We start from the raw sequence: 18905 nt of genomic DNA on the forward strand, positions 1-18905 counted from the left end.
CTATTGATGTCAACATTTAATTTCTAGCTTGCATTTGAAGCTTTTGCTTTTTAGACTTCATTTAAGTTAATACAGAAGTAGAGGCTCATAGCCATCCATTGGACTGAGCAGAGGGTCCCCACTGAAGGAGCTAGAGAAAGGACCCAAGGAGCTGAAGGGTTTGAAGCCCCTTAGGATGAACAACATGAGCTAACCAGTACCCTCAGAGATCCCAGGGACTAAAACAACAACCAAAGAATACACATGGTGGGACTCATGGCTCCAGCTGCATATGTAGCAGAGGATGGCCTAGTCGGTCATCAATGGGAGAAGAAGCCCTTGGTCCTGTGAAGGTTCTATGCCCCAGTGTAGGGGAATGCCAGGGCCAGGAAGCTGGAAAGGGTGGGTTGGTGATCAGGAGGAGGGGGGAAGGGAACAAGGTGTTTTTTTTTTTTCTCCTGAGGGGAAACTGGGAAAAGAGAAATCATTTGAAATGTAAATAAAGAAAATACCTTAAAAAAAAAAAAAGAACAGTAACACTTTCTTCAACCTCAGTGCTTGCCTTATTTCTTGACTTTGTTGTTGAATTTTATGTCATGGACTCATACGTTGGTAATACCATTCATTTTTGAGAACTACAGAACAAACTTTGTCATTCCTGCAAGGTCTGCCCTTCCTATCCATTTGAGCTTTGATGACCCTCAATGAGCACTTTGCTGCTTTTTATTCTACTCTGATCCTTCTCTAAGCAGAATACATTTCCCCATCCTAAGGCCTGCCTCCAACATTGATTTGTTAACCCATCCATGATTGCTTCATTTACTATACAATAATTTTGAAGCACACATTGGAACTAACTACTCCCGTTCTGCTACAGTGAAGCCATATACAGCTACAGAAAGTGGTGGGAAGATTAGTAAGACTGACTGTGATCATGCTAATCTTTAGGAAAATCTGACTTTTAAAGTATATCCTTCAACTGTTTTTTCCTTTTACCTACCATATCAGTAATTATTGAACATTCCCACTCTTTGCTCTTATTTTCCCTCATCTACACCATTTTTCATTCATAAAGAATGTTTTCCATCTCACCAGTTTGACACACTACAATACTTAAATAGCTCCAATTTCATCTTCATTAGCCTTCTCCATTCCCTCAGACTATGCACATACATCCTTATATATTTTATTATACATAAAATAATCAGGTAATGTTTAAAATAGCAACAAAATAATACCCCAATACAAATTTTTCTATATCTTTGAATGGATGGCAGATAATATAACATTTAATTAATATACCTCCATTCCTCTCTCTCTTCTAATCTATCTAACAAACATCATCAAGGTGAATAGTGCTCATGGCAATGTTCTTAAACATTTCTTTTGGCATAAATATTATGCATTTCAGATGAACTGTTTGATGAAAAGACACACACCTGTTTAGCTTGTTGGATCTTGCCTTTTTCTTTTTCATCAAAGATTTTCATCTGTAATAAAAGTCTCCCAAGTGTAACAAAATTTTATTTATGTTAAATTTGTACATGTTGGGGGAATTTTGGCAATATGTAGTGATTAGTAGTAAACACAGGATGACCTAGAATTACATGTAGCCTGTACATTGTGGCTCTAGTGGAAATGTTAAACAGAATGTAAAAGGAATAATTTTTTAAACTTTCTATATATTTAGTTTTAGAAACCAAAAGTAGAAAATTCTTTACCTCTCATGATTAATAGATTGGATAGACATGCACTTGTGTCCAGTGAACTAAGTCCTGTAGGATCACAGATAAAATACTCTAATACTTTTGGTGTTTATTACATTATCCTAGTAAACAGCAACTATATTTTAGAAATTAAGGTGATATTTGATTTATATTAGTCATTAACCCAAATGATAGACTGATTAATATCTATAAACAAGACAGAATGAAAACAGTGATAATACCGTAACACTAAAACTGATAAGAAAAAACTTCAGTTAAGCACCTGGGTTTTGGCAAAACATTTAATTCTGAGAGTTTTATGTTTCAACATAGATTTAACAACTGCTAACATATGCTGAGACAAATTTTGACATAATTGTTTTTAAATGTGAAACAGAAAACAATACCAGCATGCATATCCTACAGTACAGGGTGGAAGCAGAATGTCTTATTTTAGCCAAGTAACTAAGTCCTTAAGAAGTACAGGGAGTATAACAGAGTGGTCTAATAGAATCGGCCAACAGCCATTTCCCAGAGCAGCTGTTTTGCTTGTGTTCTCACAGTAGTAAGAAATACCATCATGTATTTATGTCTTTAGTGATCCTAAAGAATGGCTTAACAATTAATATTGCATTATTTCTGAATAAAATGAATCCCTAAAATGTTTGTGCACATTAAGTATATTAGAGTTAATCAGTAAAGGATGGAGATTCATTGTTTTAATTTAAAGCAATTGCCAGTCATGCTTCAGAGAAGGAAAATTACTAAAACATAAAATATTCCTTGAGGTAAGACCATCACATATTAAAGCATCCCTGGTGTGATAATAAGCACTCTGGGCAGTTGTTTGAGAAATAAGATCAATTTAGAGAGTTAAATACAGAATAACAACATCAAAATATGCATTTTATTACTTTTATGTTGATTCTAAACATCTCATATTCAAATACCATTTTTATTATTAATTTACCATCCTTTCAGTAATTCAGTCATATGAAAAATACTTCACAGGGTTGTTTTTAATTATCTTTCTTTCTGGGTAAAAACCAAGACAGGTTCAGCTTTGTGTTAATTAATGTATTATGCTTAATTTATTTCTGTACCTCATGCTTCTCAAGTTCATTTGGCCTTCTGAAATATCTTTCTGGATGTGGTTTAATTTACTTTTGAAAAAACATTTTAAAACATGTATGAGAACATCTCATTTTGCTATCTTTAAAATTTCCATCAGTTAAGAATATGGAGCATGAAGAATTGTTTCACAGAAGTAGAGACCATGCCTTATTAAAACCACTACAGAAACAAGGAATATTGTCTTTCTAGATGAGGGGGTATATACATGTAACTAACTGACATGCTATGGATAATTTGCAAATATTCAATGTTAGCCCAATGGATTTACCTTAATTTATTTTGCAAGATCATTGTTGAAAATGAGACATGATATTCCCAGAGAAGATTGAAAGGCTTGGTGATAAGCCATGGTGGGCAATTCCAATCACCTACCACATACACATATACACATACACTCACACACACACACACACACATACACACACACACAACACACATGCACACATGCACTCACACACACACACACACACACACACACACAGAGGCACACATATATACACACAATACTTTTCCTTTAAGTAAAGGCCAGGTGGAAGGCTTGAGTGAGAAAAATAAGACATGAGGACAAGATGAAGAATAATACACAATGCAAAAGGATTTGAAAGGTAGAAAGTTAAGGCTTGGTGCTTGTTATGGGTAAGAGATGTGAGGAATGAAAGGGTTACACTTCCCCTAACTGAAATTAATCATTTCATTAATACAGAAGGAATATACATGTTTAACTTTTCATTAATGCTAAGTGAACTTGTGTGCATTAGCAAATGCATAGGAAAGCAGCCCCATCCATCCTTTCATCAATTCTTTAGATACAGGTTGAATTCCAGGACTTAGGGGATTACATTGGTGAACAACACAGACCTGCATCCTTGCTATAAGAGGTTACAGCCCAAAGCAAAACTGTCTGCATACCAATTAATGTCCACACAACTATGTAATAAAATAAGGTTAGTTCCACAAAGGTGAAATCTGATAGGTCAGGGTCTAAAAAGAGCCCAGACTCTGAAGAGAGCCTTGCCTTTGCTTTACCGTGCCTGGGTGACTCCTGGATACCCATTGCCTTTCACTTATTCTTCACTGAGTGAATGGAATAGTAGTATTGTTTTTATTAATTCTGTAACATCTAAAGAGAAAACATTGTGAAGAATGTGACTAGGAGGTGGGTTGATAAAGAGACCACAGGCTTTGCGTCCCACATTGCCTGCGTTTGTGGTAAGAGGATTATCGTGCTAATTTATATCACATATATTCTTCTAAAGTTTTAAATTGCCTGTCACAAACAGTTTTAAGAAAGGATATAAAACCATATAAGGCAAACTTTACAAACTAGTTTTCTATAACCTCTAGGATTATATGTTATAATGATGATAAACATTTGAATTATTTCCATTTCTGATCTTGAAACTATAATATTTTATTTACAAAAACAGCAGAATTCAATAAATAAAAAGAGAGGAACTAAATCTATAATGCCAGAGTTTTCAGGTACAGGGCAGAAGCAGGAGGGTGTTCAGTGCCTGGGAGGAATGAAGGATAAGCATGTGCTCAAAGCTTAGGAACACTGGAGCAATGTGAGGCCTCGGGTAGGCTGGGGAGATACAGAACTTGTTCAAGTCTCAATCAGACAAGGAAGTGTTTCATACACAGAGCAGACGGCTGAAACAAAATGTTAAAATTAGTTTGATTAATGAGGAGATAAAATGAAATTAAGATTTATAAAAATTTGTATAAATTTATAGTTTTCTAAATTTTTCTGATAGAGGACATTTACTACAAAAAGATATTTTTATATATTTCATTATAAAAATAGGATATGGATCTCATTATGTTGAGTAGATTGATCTTGAACTTTGGCTCATGCCACCCTTCTTTAGCTTTCTAAGAATCTGGGATTACAGCCACATGTAGGCTCACACTAGGCTCAGAGTCAATTTCTTTTTTAAATTAAAAACATGTTCCTTGAGTAAAGTGTGAAGTTTTTATCTATTTAATATTAACAAATGTTAAGAATTCATTATGTTATGATTTCAACAGAGAATTTTTGAGTTAAATAGAAACTAAAAGCGAAATGAGCTCTGAGCATTGTTTGTGATGTGAGTCTCGAACTTTCATGTAAGGAAAGATTGCTGGAGTCCATCATTTGAACAGTCAAGTCCGATGTGAGAGTTGTTGGTGAAAGTCAAAGATCAGAGTGTACAACCCATCCAGGCTTTTACAATCTTTTTCCTCCTTCTTCTGTTTTGACCCCTGAGACATAGTATGCTAAAGTTATTCTTGTAGATGTATCAGTTCGGGCTGAGCAGCATATTGTTTTATGTTCTCAATGTTTTGATTGTTTGTATTTTTGTGTAATGGTCTTCATCTGTTGCAAGGACACATTTGTTTTTTTGACAAGAAGTGAGACATAATTCTCGGTGGGTGTAAGTACTAATATTTAGAATGTAGCTAGGACATACGCTGATTTATTAAAGTGGTGGTGGTTGTATGTTTTTCTCAATGATCCATAGCTGTGAGATGTCATCTCCTAGAAATGCTAGAGAAGCTACACCAATTCAGTCTTATCAATATGGACGCCTAAACAACTTCAGGACAGGGATGAAAGAAAAAGGAAGAAATAATGTAGCTTATATTTTAATTTAAAAATTAATACAAATTCTTCTACTTAAAAAATAATTTTAAGAAGGTAGTATCATAGAGAAGTGTAGAGAGAGAAGCAATCATATTATCACTAAAGGAGACATGGAAATTGTGGTAGTTGAGCAGTCATGATGGATGCAATTGTATAAATGTTCCACACAAAGTTATTACTGTGACCTTTGAGAAAGACCCCCAAAATAGTGACTGGATTGGGAAAAAGGTGCATGCCTTTATAGTGATACTTTATTTATAGAGCTGAGTATTCATTTTGTTATTATTCAATAAAGCTAATTTTTATTATCCTGTTAGCTTTACTTGATAGAGATTTCAACAAGAGTTAATTTAAGAGAAAAAGGTGCAGACCTCTACCACAGCCCAGCCCCAAAGTCACGCATTTGCAATCAGCATCATGTCTATGCTCTTCGTATGTGTTGTGTTTTACATTAAGAGCTGCTGCTGTGATGTGCATGCTAGTGACCCTAACACTTGGGAGGCAAAGCAGACAGTGTTAAGTCTGAGGCTCGTCTGAGCTGCATAGGTAGATGGTGTCTAAAAACAAAAACACAAATCAAACCTCATGCTACTATTGTTAATTCCAATTTTGTTTTTTGCTATTTGCACAAATTTGAAGGATTGCCAGAGTTGACTCAAATTTAAGACCTAATACTATATTTGGACTGAAAGTAATAATTAATAGTAATAATGTGCACCTAGTTTTAAGGGCTTAAATATTCAAGTAACCTGTTGTTCGTAAGAAGAGCTTGTGAATATCTGATTTTTGTTTTTGTTTTCCTTTAAAAGGAAATTTTCTATCAGGAAACTAGTAAAGGACTATGGGGAGGATTATGTTAATAGAGGCTTGCTATCCAGGTGGCGTGAATGGAAAAAGGGAAGAATAAAGCATAAAGAGAAAGTAATTTGAGATTGGGGTGTTGGGTAAAGCACAGATATAGGGAAACATAAACGATACCGAAGACATTCAGAAAGGCTGCATGAATCCCACTATTGTATACACATCTATATGAATAGATAAAGTAAGTTTACATGGAGTAATCTCATAAGAGGTAGGGGTAGGCTCAATGTTTCTCACAAACTCTATAAGCTTTGAATAAAAAGCCGAGTGTCAGATACAGGCTACCTCTTTTCAAGTTGTTGGTTGGTGGCTTCTCATAGACCCACAAACATTTGGGCTCTTGACACAGTTTGCCTTTACCCTCCGAACTTGATGGTAAGAATCTATTGCAGAAGATGCCACAAGTTGAAATCCTTGAACTTGGAAAAATCAATCTGGTACTGGCCTAGGAAACACCATTTGTTTTTGTTTTTTTTAATTTTTTAAATCTTTATTTATTTTTTAATTAGATGTTTTCTTTATTTACAATATCTCCTTTCCCAGGTTCCCCTCAAAAAAAAAAAAAGAGAGAAAAATAAAATAAAAGAAAAAAACAAAAACTAAAACAAACTCCTGTTCTCTCCTCCTTCCCCCTGCTCCCCGCCCCACCCCCTCCTGCTTACTGGCCTTGGCCCCAGGGCCAAGGTCCTCTCCTCCCATTGATAACCAACTTGGCCATCCTCTGCTATACCTATGCTGCTAGAGCCATTAGTCCCATCATGTGTACTCTTTGGTTGGTGATTTAGTCCCTGGGAACTCTGAGGGTATTAGTTAGTTCATATTGTTGTTTGCCCTAAGGGGCTGCAAACCCTTCAGCTCCTTGGGTCCTTTCTCTAGCTCCTTCACTGGGGACCCTGTACTCAGTCCAATGGATGACTGTGAGCCTCTACTTCTGTATTAGTTGGGTACTGTCAGAGCCTCTCAGGAGACAGCTATATCAGGCTCCTGTCATTCAGTACTTGCTGGCATCCACAATAGTGTCTAGATTTGATGATTGAATATGAGGATTCCCAGGTGAAGCAGTCTCTGAATTGTCCTTCCTTTAGTGTCTGCTCCATAGTTAGTCTCTACAACTCCTTCCATGGGTATTTTGTTCCCTTTTTTAAGAAGGAACGAAATATCCACACCTTAGTCTTCCTTCTTCTTGAGTTTCTTATGGTTTGTGGTTTGTACTTTGTATATTCTAATCATTGCTGGTGGGACTGTAAGCCGGTACAACCACTCTGGAAATCAGTTTGGTGGTTCCTCCAGAAAATGGACATAGTACTACCAGAGGACTCCTGGGCATATACCCAGAAAATACTCCAACATGTAATAAGGACACATGCTCCGCTATGTTCATAGCAGCCTTATTTATAATAGCCAGAAACTGGAAACAACCCAGATGTCCCTCAACAGAGGAATGGATACAGAAAATACATCTACACAATGGAGAACTACTCAGCTATTAAAAACAATGAAGTTATGAAATTCTTGGGGAAATGGATGAACCTGGAGAATATCATCCTGAGTGAGATAACCCAATCACAAAAGAACATACATGGCATGCACTCTCTGATAAGGAAGCACCATTTCTACTAGTTACCTTTCATAATGCTGGCAGGTGCTGGGAATGCTGCTGATAGGATGACCAACAGTCTTATTCATACAAGATCCTGGCATGCTTGGAAAGCAAATACACTGGAGATAATTAATGCCCACTGGTAAAATAGGGAGTTTAGGGAATAACCAACAACTTTTTGAATGCATTTAAGTCCAATTCTACCAGATAGAATTCTTGCCTAGTGCCATTACCAGAGTCAAAAAAAAATCCATTATACATCATAGGCTACAGGGAGAACCAACTACTATTACTCTGCTAAATGCACATAGAATTAAACTTACTTTTATTTCATTATATGCAATATGTATGTTTTTCAACCCTCCTCCAAGAAGAAATTTTTTGGAGTAAATAGATATTAGTACAGAGACCTACTACTGGTTGGCATGTAGGGAAAAAGAGAATGAAAGCACATTTAGGGATCATTTCATAAAAGAGGATTAAAAAGGTTGTCAGAGCCAACTTTAGAAGAGACTACATCAAAACCGTGTTTTCTGGATCTTCATAAGGCCAATTCATATAAATCCTTAGCATGGAAAGAGACAAGTTGTCAAAGAAATTTCACCCTAGCTGAAGAGCTTCTGGAAGTTAATGGATCTGCGTGAGGGGAGAGTCAGATTTCTTCATGGATTTGACCCCTGAGAAACCATATTTCATTCAGTTGTTAAATACTCATGCCTCTAAAGGCAGCACTAAATGAACATACTAGGTTTCAAGAAAGAACAGATGAACTTGAGCAAAGTTAGGGTGGATAGCACAGGGGAGGGAGTGGTAGAGAGTTTATATCCAGTACTTTTGTTTAATACACATTGCATGAAATTCTTAAACAATGAAACAAGTAAAAGAATAAAGATAATTTATGAAAAAAAGAGAATATGTCTGAGGTTTTAGGGATAAAGTAGATGCAAAGAAGAGGAGATAAAGTTCTATTTATATTAGTTTTTGGAACATTTCAAGAGGTACTTTCTGCTTATAGGAACCAGTCCTAATGAACTTATTACTATACTGACTCTACTAAATAACGTCATATTTGTAAGACACTGATGTGGTAAATATTTAATCCAACTTGCCCGATCGATGAATTCACAACTCAATTAATTGGTATACAAGCTACTTACAAGAATTTCATGAAAACATAGATATCCTGGGAAATATTCTTCCTAATTATGTACATTTCCCCTGATTAAAAAGAATGCTTCAAAATATTCAACTATGCTAAGCACTATTCTAAGCAGTAAAAACACCAATAGTAACAAAGATAGATGGTATTCTTACCAATACAAGTCTGTCACTAAAAAACTGGAATCAAAGCTTTGTTGTTGCCATTGGCTACTTTCTGCTAACTGTAGAAACTAGATTATAATAGTCACAATAGTTTTGAGGAAAGTCAGAAAGGTTAAAGTAGTTCTGAAAACTCAACAGAAATTATATAACACGAAACCATGGTTTGCTTAGATTTGTAAGTACTTCAGAATTGTAGCAACAGTTGTATGCTGATAACATAGCATTTATTGCTTTTACAAATGGTATAAATGTTAATATATAAATCACAGGAATGTCATTCCTAATTCTGTATAGTGGTGTACATGGTATATACGATTTTACGTTTTTGTTGAGTATAATAGTTTAAATGTTAAATATACATTTGATTGCTTTTGAAATTAGAGAGGAAATAGTTAATTGACAGATCTTGAAATCAAGTAGACTACAAACATAATCTTAAAAATTTACCAATAACTTTGTTTATCTTTGTAATGTTAAAAATTACAATATTTCTGTGTGCCTTGAGATAACTGTCACTTCCTGAATTCTAAATTACTAAATTACTAAAAACTAAGGCAAGAAATGATTTCTCAACAAATACAATTTGAGACTTCTTTACCAAGTGTTTTATATTGATGTACCTTCCTTGTTATCTGATGACACATTTTCCCATTCCTTCTCCTTAAGAGAATGTGAACAGGCACAGAGGAGGGTACTAAATAGGTATTAACATAGTTCACAGTTTATTTATTTGACATTATTTTTTAGCCAAAGAAAAAATGTTTTTTATGCCAAATGATCCATGACTCTGTACTTCAGGGCATGGCCAAGTCATGCTGTCTATCTATCTGTACAGTGATTCAATAAATTTTAGTGTTTCTAGATTTATTTCTCTCTGTTCAGCACATTAGAATCTCAAACTATGTAAACATCTCACTTGACATCAAATAAGCAAAGTATTCCTTACTGACAGCACAGATGTTTTAAACATTAATTTAGTATCTTTAGCTCTAAAAATCATTATTTTATTATTTGCAAATACTGGTGTCTAGAGTCAAAAATAACCATTGAATTCATTCCTCCAGATTCTTCATTATTTTTTGAGATGTAGGCATTACAATAGGAACAGTTGGTGGTTTATTCCAAGCTATCTAAATGGTAAATGGCAGGATCCACTCTGCTGAATCCTTCTCGCTTAGTTTCTAGCTTGTGTCTTAACTAATGTCTCAAATGATTCTTAAGCATTTGACAACCTCTTCTAATAAGGTTTCAACCTAATTACTCCACATTTTTATGCCATTTTGCATTTCAACATCTAAAGTCATACCTAATCTATTTCCAACTGCTTTACTGAGAAAGATTGAAGATTTTAAGAAAACCATGCCAGTGTGTCCAAAATAATAAACACAGGGTAATAAATGTGAAGGTATTTATAATAAAAAACACTGGACACTATTGAGACACTGTTGAAATCTACAAAATAAGGAAACTTTCTCATAAATTACAAGTATTTGATATAATCAGATATTCTAAATAATTTGATTTTTTTCATTCCACTATGGACATACCTATTAAAGTGTCACACTGTGCTTTATAAATGCACACTATTATTTTTGTTAATTAAAATGAAATGTTCAAAAAACCTTTCTGGTATGCTTAAATTTATTTAGACACAGTATATTGCCAGTTTAACATTTGTATTTTCCAGTATCAAAAGGAAACTCTTTGTTATGCATTAGGCAGGTACTTTGTAAGCAGTGTTGGAGTTACTAATATGGACATCTAACATATATTTAGTATTTGGGTTAATAAAAAAAGAAGAGCTAAGGGAAAGGAATTCTAGTCAAGGATGTGGGTGGGAAAGCCACACTTACATATGTCAGCAGTAGTCATATATAAAATGGTGGTGCTTCACACATACGTATAAAGAGTTGCTAAGAAAAAACTGTTTCTTTCTCTTCTTCAATAAATGAGATTAGGCAGACATTTTGAAGCAATATCTTCAGTAAACTTAGCATCTTATATAGAAATAACAAGTCAGTGCAACTAAGGAGACAAAGGCGTACGGCAGGGAAGTGCATTCTGGGGGCTACCAAGGAAAGCTTTTGTGCAGATATTTTGCTAACATCTGATGAATACAAAAAATCACAATTTAGAGTCTTCTGTTACTTTAAATTCTTCTTTTTCATAGCTAAGAAATAGCATGGATTCATTAGCAAAGCAGCTCTAACTTCAAGGGTACAAACTTAGAATGATTTTAAAATAATAGGAAGAGAATAGGTAGGAAGAGGCAATAGTAGGAAGTAACATTAGAAAGAGACTTGGAATGACTATATTTTTCATTGAGTTTTCATATGAATTCCATGCATTAACTAACTATGCCTCTGGAACACCTTGAGAGAACTTCCAAACCTTGATGCTTTGAACTCAAAAGAATGTGCACAGATAATACTTGCTGTACTCAGTAACAACAGTTAGGACAGCCAACTCATCCCATTCTAGCATAGAGTGGACTTTCAAGAGACAGCAACTGAAGCTAGTATTAAAAGTTAAATTGCGTGAATTTTCAAAGTGTAAAATATACTATAGGCAATTGCATAAACTTTCAATTATTTCATTGGTATCATTTTCTTGAAGTTATTTATGCCAGTTGATTTTTTTTTCATAAAGAAATGTCCATAAGGACTAAAGTGTATGGTAGTGAATGTATCCATGTTTACTCTGTACTATCTCCCAGGCTGGTTGACATTCTCCATATTAGAAATATTTACACAGAAAGATTTGGCAAATACAGCATCTCCTTAACCCAACTCCCATTAAAAAACAGACTTTAAGCATAAGAATCCATTTCTTTAGGGGCTTCTCAGCCATTCAATATTCATCAGTTGAGAATTCTTTGTTCAGCTTGGTACCTCATTTTTTAATAGGGTTATTTGTTTCTCTGGAGTCTAACTTCTTGAGTTCCTTATATATATTGGATATTAGCCCTCTATCAGATATATGATTGGTAAAGATCTTTTCCCAATTTGTTGGTTGCCGTTTTGTCCTATTGACAGTGTCTTTTGCCTTACAGAAGTTTTGCAATTTTATGAAGTCCCATTTGTCGATTCTTGATCTTAGAGCATAAGCTATAGCTGTCTCCTGAGAGTCTCTGACAGTGCCTGACTAATGCAGAAGTAGAGGCTCACAGCCATTCATTGCACTGAGTACAGGGTCCCCAACGAAGGAGTTAGAGAAAGGACCCAAGGAGCTGAAGGGTTTGAAGCCCCTTAGGACAAACAACAATATGAACTAACTAGTACTCTCAGAGCTCCCAGGAACTAAGACTCCAACCAAAGAGTAGACATTGTAGGACTCATGGCTCCAGCAGCATATGTAGCAGAGGATGGCCAAGTCGGTCATCAATAGGAGGAGAGGCCCTTGGCCCTGTGAAGGTTGCCCCAGTGTAGGTGAATACCAGGGCCAGTAAGCAGGAGGGAGTGGGATGGTGAGCAGGTGGAGGGGGAGGGAACAGGGGATTGTTTTAGTTTTTATTTTATTTTATTTTATTTTATTTCTCATTTTATTTTATTTTTCTCTTTTTTTTGGAGGGGAACCAGGGAAAGGAGATCTTGTAAATAAGAAAACACCTGAAAAAAAAAGCATAAGAATCCATCTAGTAAAAGACCACTGCTACAGATCATGTTAAATAATATATTAATTTCAAATTTAAACTTTTTTCCATTATCACTCTCAGAAAAATATTTGGCTTTGATTGAGACATGCAAGCAAAGGATGTGTTCCTAAGTAAGGAGGCATTTTGCTAAAATAAATAAATAAATAAATAAATAAATAAATAAATAAATAAATGATGGTGGTGGTGGGGTTTGTGGTGGTAATAATGATGTGTGAGTACAATCTAGGTGCTTTGATCAACACTTGTTCAGTCGGTTCCAATTAAGGCACTTTTTGGGCCTTAACTGCATGAAGAAACAGTCAAAAATTACTGGTAACAATGTATATTATTCTGAATTTATCTTAGAAGTTTTGAAAATTAAATAAAACCTCATTAAACAGTGATCTATAGTTTTTTATCATTAGATTAAAGTATAAAGGCAACTAGGTTCAAGACAATGTAAAGTTGATTTTTTATTTTTCAATGAAGATCTGATTTATGAATCAGTGTAGTTGAACCAATTGCTTTGCTCTTAAGAATTTAAATTACACATGGGGAGGGAGGGACTTGGGAGGGAAAGTGGATAGGGGATGGGGCGGTGGGGAAAGAGGGGTATTGATCTGGTATTGGATGAGGGAAAATTACTAAAGCTGTGAGAACCAGCGGAAAGAATGGAAACAGGCAACCTCAGGAGGTAGGAGGTTGGGGGAATCCTCCAGAAAGTACCAGAGACCTGGGAGGTGAGAGACTCTCAGAACTCAAAGGGAGGGACCTTAGATGAAATGTCAGACAGTAGGAAGAGGGATCTTATAGAGCCCACCTCCAGCAGAAAGACAGGGCATCAAGTGAGGGAGGGGGTTGCCATCCCACAGTCAAAACTCTGACCCATAATTGTTCCTGTCTGAAAGAACTGCAATAATGGAAATGGAGAGGAAGGAGGCTGAGGAAAAGAAGGTCCAGCAAAAAGCCCAAAGTGAGATCCAGCTCAATGGGAGGTCCTGACACTATTACTGAAGCTATAGAGTGATTATAAAAAGGGACCTATCAACTGCCCTCTGAAAGATCCAACAAGCAGCTGAAAGAGTTTGATGCAGATATTTGCACCCATCCAATGGACAGAAGCTGCTGACACCTGTGGTTGTATTGGGGAAAAACTGGAAGAAGCTGAAGTGGAGGGTGACCCTGTAAGAGGTCCAGCAGCCTTAATTAGCCTGGACCCCAGAGATCTCTCAAACACTGGACCACCAACACCAGTTGATATGAGGCACCCAACACACATACAGTAGAGGAGTGCTGGGCCTGGGTTTAGTCAGAGAAGATGCACGTAACCCTCAAGAGATTGGAGGCCTCAGGGAGTTTAGGGGTCTGGCTGGGTAGGTGGTGGGTGGTGGGGAGGAAGATATCCTTGTGGAGACAGTGGGATGGGGAGGAGGTATGGGATGTGGAACAGTTGGAGGATGGACGGGGCAGGGGGGATAAAATATGGATTGTACAAAATTAATAAGTAAATAAATAAAAGATAAAAACCAACCGATAAAGAAAAAAGAATTTAAATGTGTAGATAAAGTCACCTTAACATGAATACAAACTGAATTAAGCAGTGCTTAATTCTGACCATATATTTAGTTGTAATTTTCCAGTTCAAATTCAATAACATGATGCTTGAATTAGTCTCTGACAAGTAAAAGTTAGCTGACACCTCTTTGTAACTAAAGAGTGTGTGGCCAGCAATAGTGTTTTCCTCTGTCACTCTCAATTAGATTCCAGGGAATGCGTGTAGAGATTCTCCAAGTACTCTGATGTGGGATAATAAGAATTATATTCATGGTATACATGAGAAACAAGACCCTATTAGTTTTACTAAAAATCATGATTTTAAAACCTACTATGGAAATATCCTTAGCAAGTCCATTCACTCAGAATCCAGACTGGACTGAAACAAATTCCTAATGAACTTGCATGATCATGAAAATTATGTAATTCCTTGCTTCTATGCCATTATCTCTTTAAGCACTGATTTATCTCCCTCACATCCTACTTCCCTTTGTTCTTTTGGACTCTGCTCTCCACATTGATATTTAATTAAACACTGCTTCACCATTATTCAGTGGTAGATAGGTATAGCTTATTTTCTAGAGTGTTATAAGCTTTCTTATTGGAGAGAGGTAAGAAATGGAGTCAAGATGATTTAGAATAAATCATTTTCTGTCAATTATGGCACTTATTGCATATGTAGTTTTGATATTCAGCTTTCTTTTGTATGAAATGGACACATTACATCCTGTCTCACTGTGGTCATACATTTCAATAGAAAGGCTGTAATGAGCCTTCAAATGCTGAAATGAGTTTCTGGCATACACTTTATTTTGAATAAATAGCACATCATTATCCCTCTGGGATAGTAACTGCTGAAGACAATATTTTCATATTAAATATGAACACTATGGATATTTAAATTTCACTTATATTCTACTCAGGAATCATATGTTAACCATTGAAAAATGTAAATAATGCACAATACAATCTGCTCCTGTTGTTTCTAATTAAAGTTCATTTAATGTATTTTAGGGACTTTTGAGAAACAAAAACTAAAACCAAAAAACAACAAAACCAACAAAATCCAAGTTTTCATTCTTCATGTATTTGTTCATTAGGATTGTGGCATTTACAGATTGCTAAAACAAACAAACAAAAAACACCATGGGTTTCTGAAATTCACTTTTTATTGGGGAAATGGATGAACACTTCACTCTAGACACAAATACAGGGTTTGGGGAGGTAAGGAGTGTACAGAAAAGAAGCATTGATATCCATTCATGTGCAATGACTCTGTGACAGGGATTGTTTTCCATGAGTATCCTATATCCAGAACTCTTTCTTTACCATCTAAAGAGGGACACAGGAAGATGCAAGGTCTACCCTTACAGAGAAAAATTCAGTACACTTTTATCTTTCCTAATAGCTGGCATGTTAGCCACATTGTTATCTGGGAGAGAAAGATAATGTTGGAAGATTCCTTCCAACATTTTAGATATCTCTATCTCTATCTCTATCTCTATCTCTATCTCTATCTCTATCTCTATCTCTATCTCTATCTCTATCTCTATCTCTATCTCTATATCTATATCTATATATGTATATTCTGCTGAGGCTGTAAAATCTGTATAATGTTACTTGGATGTATGTTTTCAGGCCTGACAATTGGTATTGGATAACAAATGGGTATGTACTTCCCCAGTTCCCCAGGGAAGATTATTTCTGTTATACTCAGTATTCTTCAGTTGTCTGTACTTCTTTGTGTAAGGTTGTCTCTCCAGAATGACTGTCTAAACATGAACTGAACAAAAACAATTGTCATTTTAATGTTGCAATTTAAAAAAGAAGAAGAACATGGAAATAGTCATTTTATGTAACATTTTATACATTCAGCCAATCTATATAAAAAGCAGATAACATATAGGTAGTTAGCTAATGGTTACTTATGGAAACAACAGATTTGAATGCTGTGTTTTCACATGTGTAGTATGTACTTTTCTCTCTATTATAATAATGGTAAAATGTTCCATGACACTGTTTTTCCCAAGTACACATTATCAATAGAATAGTAAACTAACATTGAATGAAATAGATCTTACTTTCTTCCAATTAAATCTATTATTTTAGCAGATGATATATTAAATATCATCATGTTATTATCATTTTCTATCAAATAGTTTAAAATTGGGAATTTTTGTTACTAGGAAGAATGGCAGAAACAATTATGAGCTTTGAAGGACAAGGACACATCAAATACTAATAATGTTAAGGTCATTACTAGTAAGATTCTCATTCCACAGTGGGTAGTCCTGGAGCCATGCACATATGGGCAGCACTAACTGGACCCTTAGAAGGTTATAAGAAGATAAGACATTACTGGGGGAGCCTGGTCAGAGCAATATGTGGAAGTTGTAGAGAAATGGGAGTATACATGATCATATTTCACTGTATTTTCAAGAAAAAAAATTGTATCATAGTCTTCTGCTAGGTTAGAAAGAGAACAATGGCAATAATTATTTAATGATTAAACACAACGAGTACAACTTCAGAGTTTATGAAAAATATAGAATAATATTATCTCAGCACAAATATTTAATCTTACCCATGTGAACTAAGAAAGTATGAGAGAAAACTGCCTGTGATCTCAGAGGACATTATGGATAATAAAGAGTCAATTAAGGTACTATATATAGCAGGAACAATATTCTATCGCTGTTAATTTTGAATGGTATAGAGTGGCTTTATAATTTAATGAAAAAGAGCCTGGGAGGATTAATGAGCTGGTGTCTTCAATGTCCTTTAGACAAAGGTGTTATAGAAGAATAAGAGTTTGGCTAGTATCAAAAGTCTACATATTTTAATAATATATTCTCATTTTGAAATGTACAAAAAGAACAATATTTAATTACTACAGTCTTGACCTCATAATCATTTAGTAATTTACTCAAAATAGTATTTTGAATTCTCACCAAAACTTCAGACTCCTGAAATGAGTATTCTGTGTTTGGTGGCTTACAACTAACAAAGACAAAGCATATGATGTCATTGAGAAAATTCCCTGCAAGAGGACATTACTACATTAACTCAGATTGCCTTCCATGCCACAACAGATCAGCTTAGGGAGGACGACTACACCCAGTAGAGAAGCAGTGGAGTGTGTGTTCATACCATGAGAAATTTGCACTCTTATTATCCTGTATGCCCTTACTAGGGATTCTAATATTATACTGTTTGAGAATGAGCATGTTTAATCAGGAATTAGATCCTTGGTTTAGCTCTTTCTAGGAATGTTCTTTGAGGGGATATAAGGTGGACTTTGGCAAACTTACCAAGAGGATTATGGAAAGAGATACATTCCTTACCACAGGGAAATTTCTTGCAATACAATGCACAGCAAGCCAAGAAAGGAAAATTAAGCAAGCAGCATCTAATTGTTAAAAGTAATTGGTTTCTCAATTGGAGAAGAAAATTTTCAATAAATATAGCTATCCTCATGTGGCAGTGAGGATACTAGAGTAAATTTTCTTTTTCCTCCTTCAGAGATATCTGTGAGATTACTGGCTGTGTTAGCATAAATGTCTGTTAATTTTATTTCTGCTGTGCATGCAAGTTTTTCTGTCTACAGTCAATAATAATCAGCTACTAGATTTGGAAAGGATTGGAATGGCAGGAACAGCTGGAAGGTTCTCACACGTCTCTGAATCTCAGCACAAAAATAGGCCAGATTAACAAGATGGTAAAACTAGAAACCTATGAATAACATTTACAGCAAATCTGTGTGTCAAGCTATTCCTACAAACCCCCAAATGCAGAGCTCTCAGGACACACTATCACCAGCTAGCAGGCTTGTGGGTAATTAGTGCTTTGTAGGACAAAGAAAAAAAAGTCACAGGGTTTCTTACAGTCCTGAGAATCACAGATAATCCAGACACCTTAAGTTACCCCTGACAATGGCTGAAGCTAGGGGTGACTTTACCAGACACATTTATGTAGTTCAGCAGATCTAACCAGGAGCCTCTTGGAGCACAAAGGCCTCATGTTCCTTAAAATTGCCATGTCTGGGTCCCACATTATGCAGCAAGTATTACAGAAGAGAGAAATAACAATAATTATTGACAAGAGAGGTGATGAAAGAGGTTGCCATATAAAATGGAGTAATATACTCCTCCTTGATATCTTGGAAAGCATGACATGTTATTTTAGGCAACTTCAAGAAAATAACAAAACAGAGACTGTGGTAAGAAATCTTATTTAAGTTCTACGCCTTCTTAAAACTGTGAAAGACCATATACAAGATTACTCTTCAAATAAACTCCTCTTAAGAAATATGCTAAAACTTTAAGAGAGATGGCTCAGCAGTTAGGAAAAGTGAGTCTCCTTATAAGAACCTGGGTTCATATCCCAGATACAATGGTCTATTAACTCCAATTCCAGAGTACCTAGTGTCCTGTTCTGGCTCTGTGAGAATCAAGCACGCATTCAGTGCATATATATTTATATATATAT

General features: G+C 35.5%; 1 protein-coding gene across 7 annotated transcripts in view; it reads right to left on the bottom strand.

The window, feature by feature from the left end:
• Nucleotides 1–18905, bottom strand: part of Kcnh7 (potassium voltage-gated channel subfamily H member 7) — a 467665-nt gene that overhangs the window by 315634 nt on the left and 133126 nt on the right. The gene's annotated exons all lie outside the window — the stretch shown is intronic.

This window comes from Mastomys coucha, unplaced genomic scaffold, assembly GCF_008632895.1.
Source record: "Mastomys coucha isolate ucsf_1 unplaced genomic scaffold, UCSF_Mcou_1 pScaffold15, whole genome shotgun sequence".
In the NCBI taxonomy this organism is placed as follows: Eukaryota; Metazoa; Chordata; class Mammalia; order Rodentia; family Muridae; genus Mastomys; species Mastomys coucha.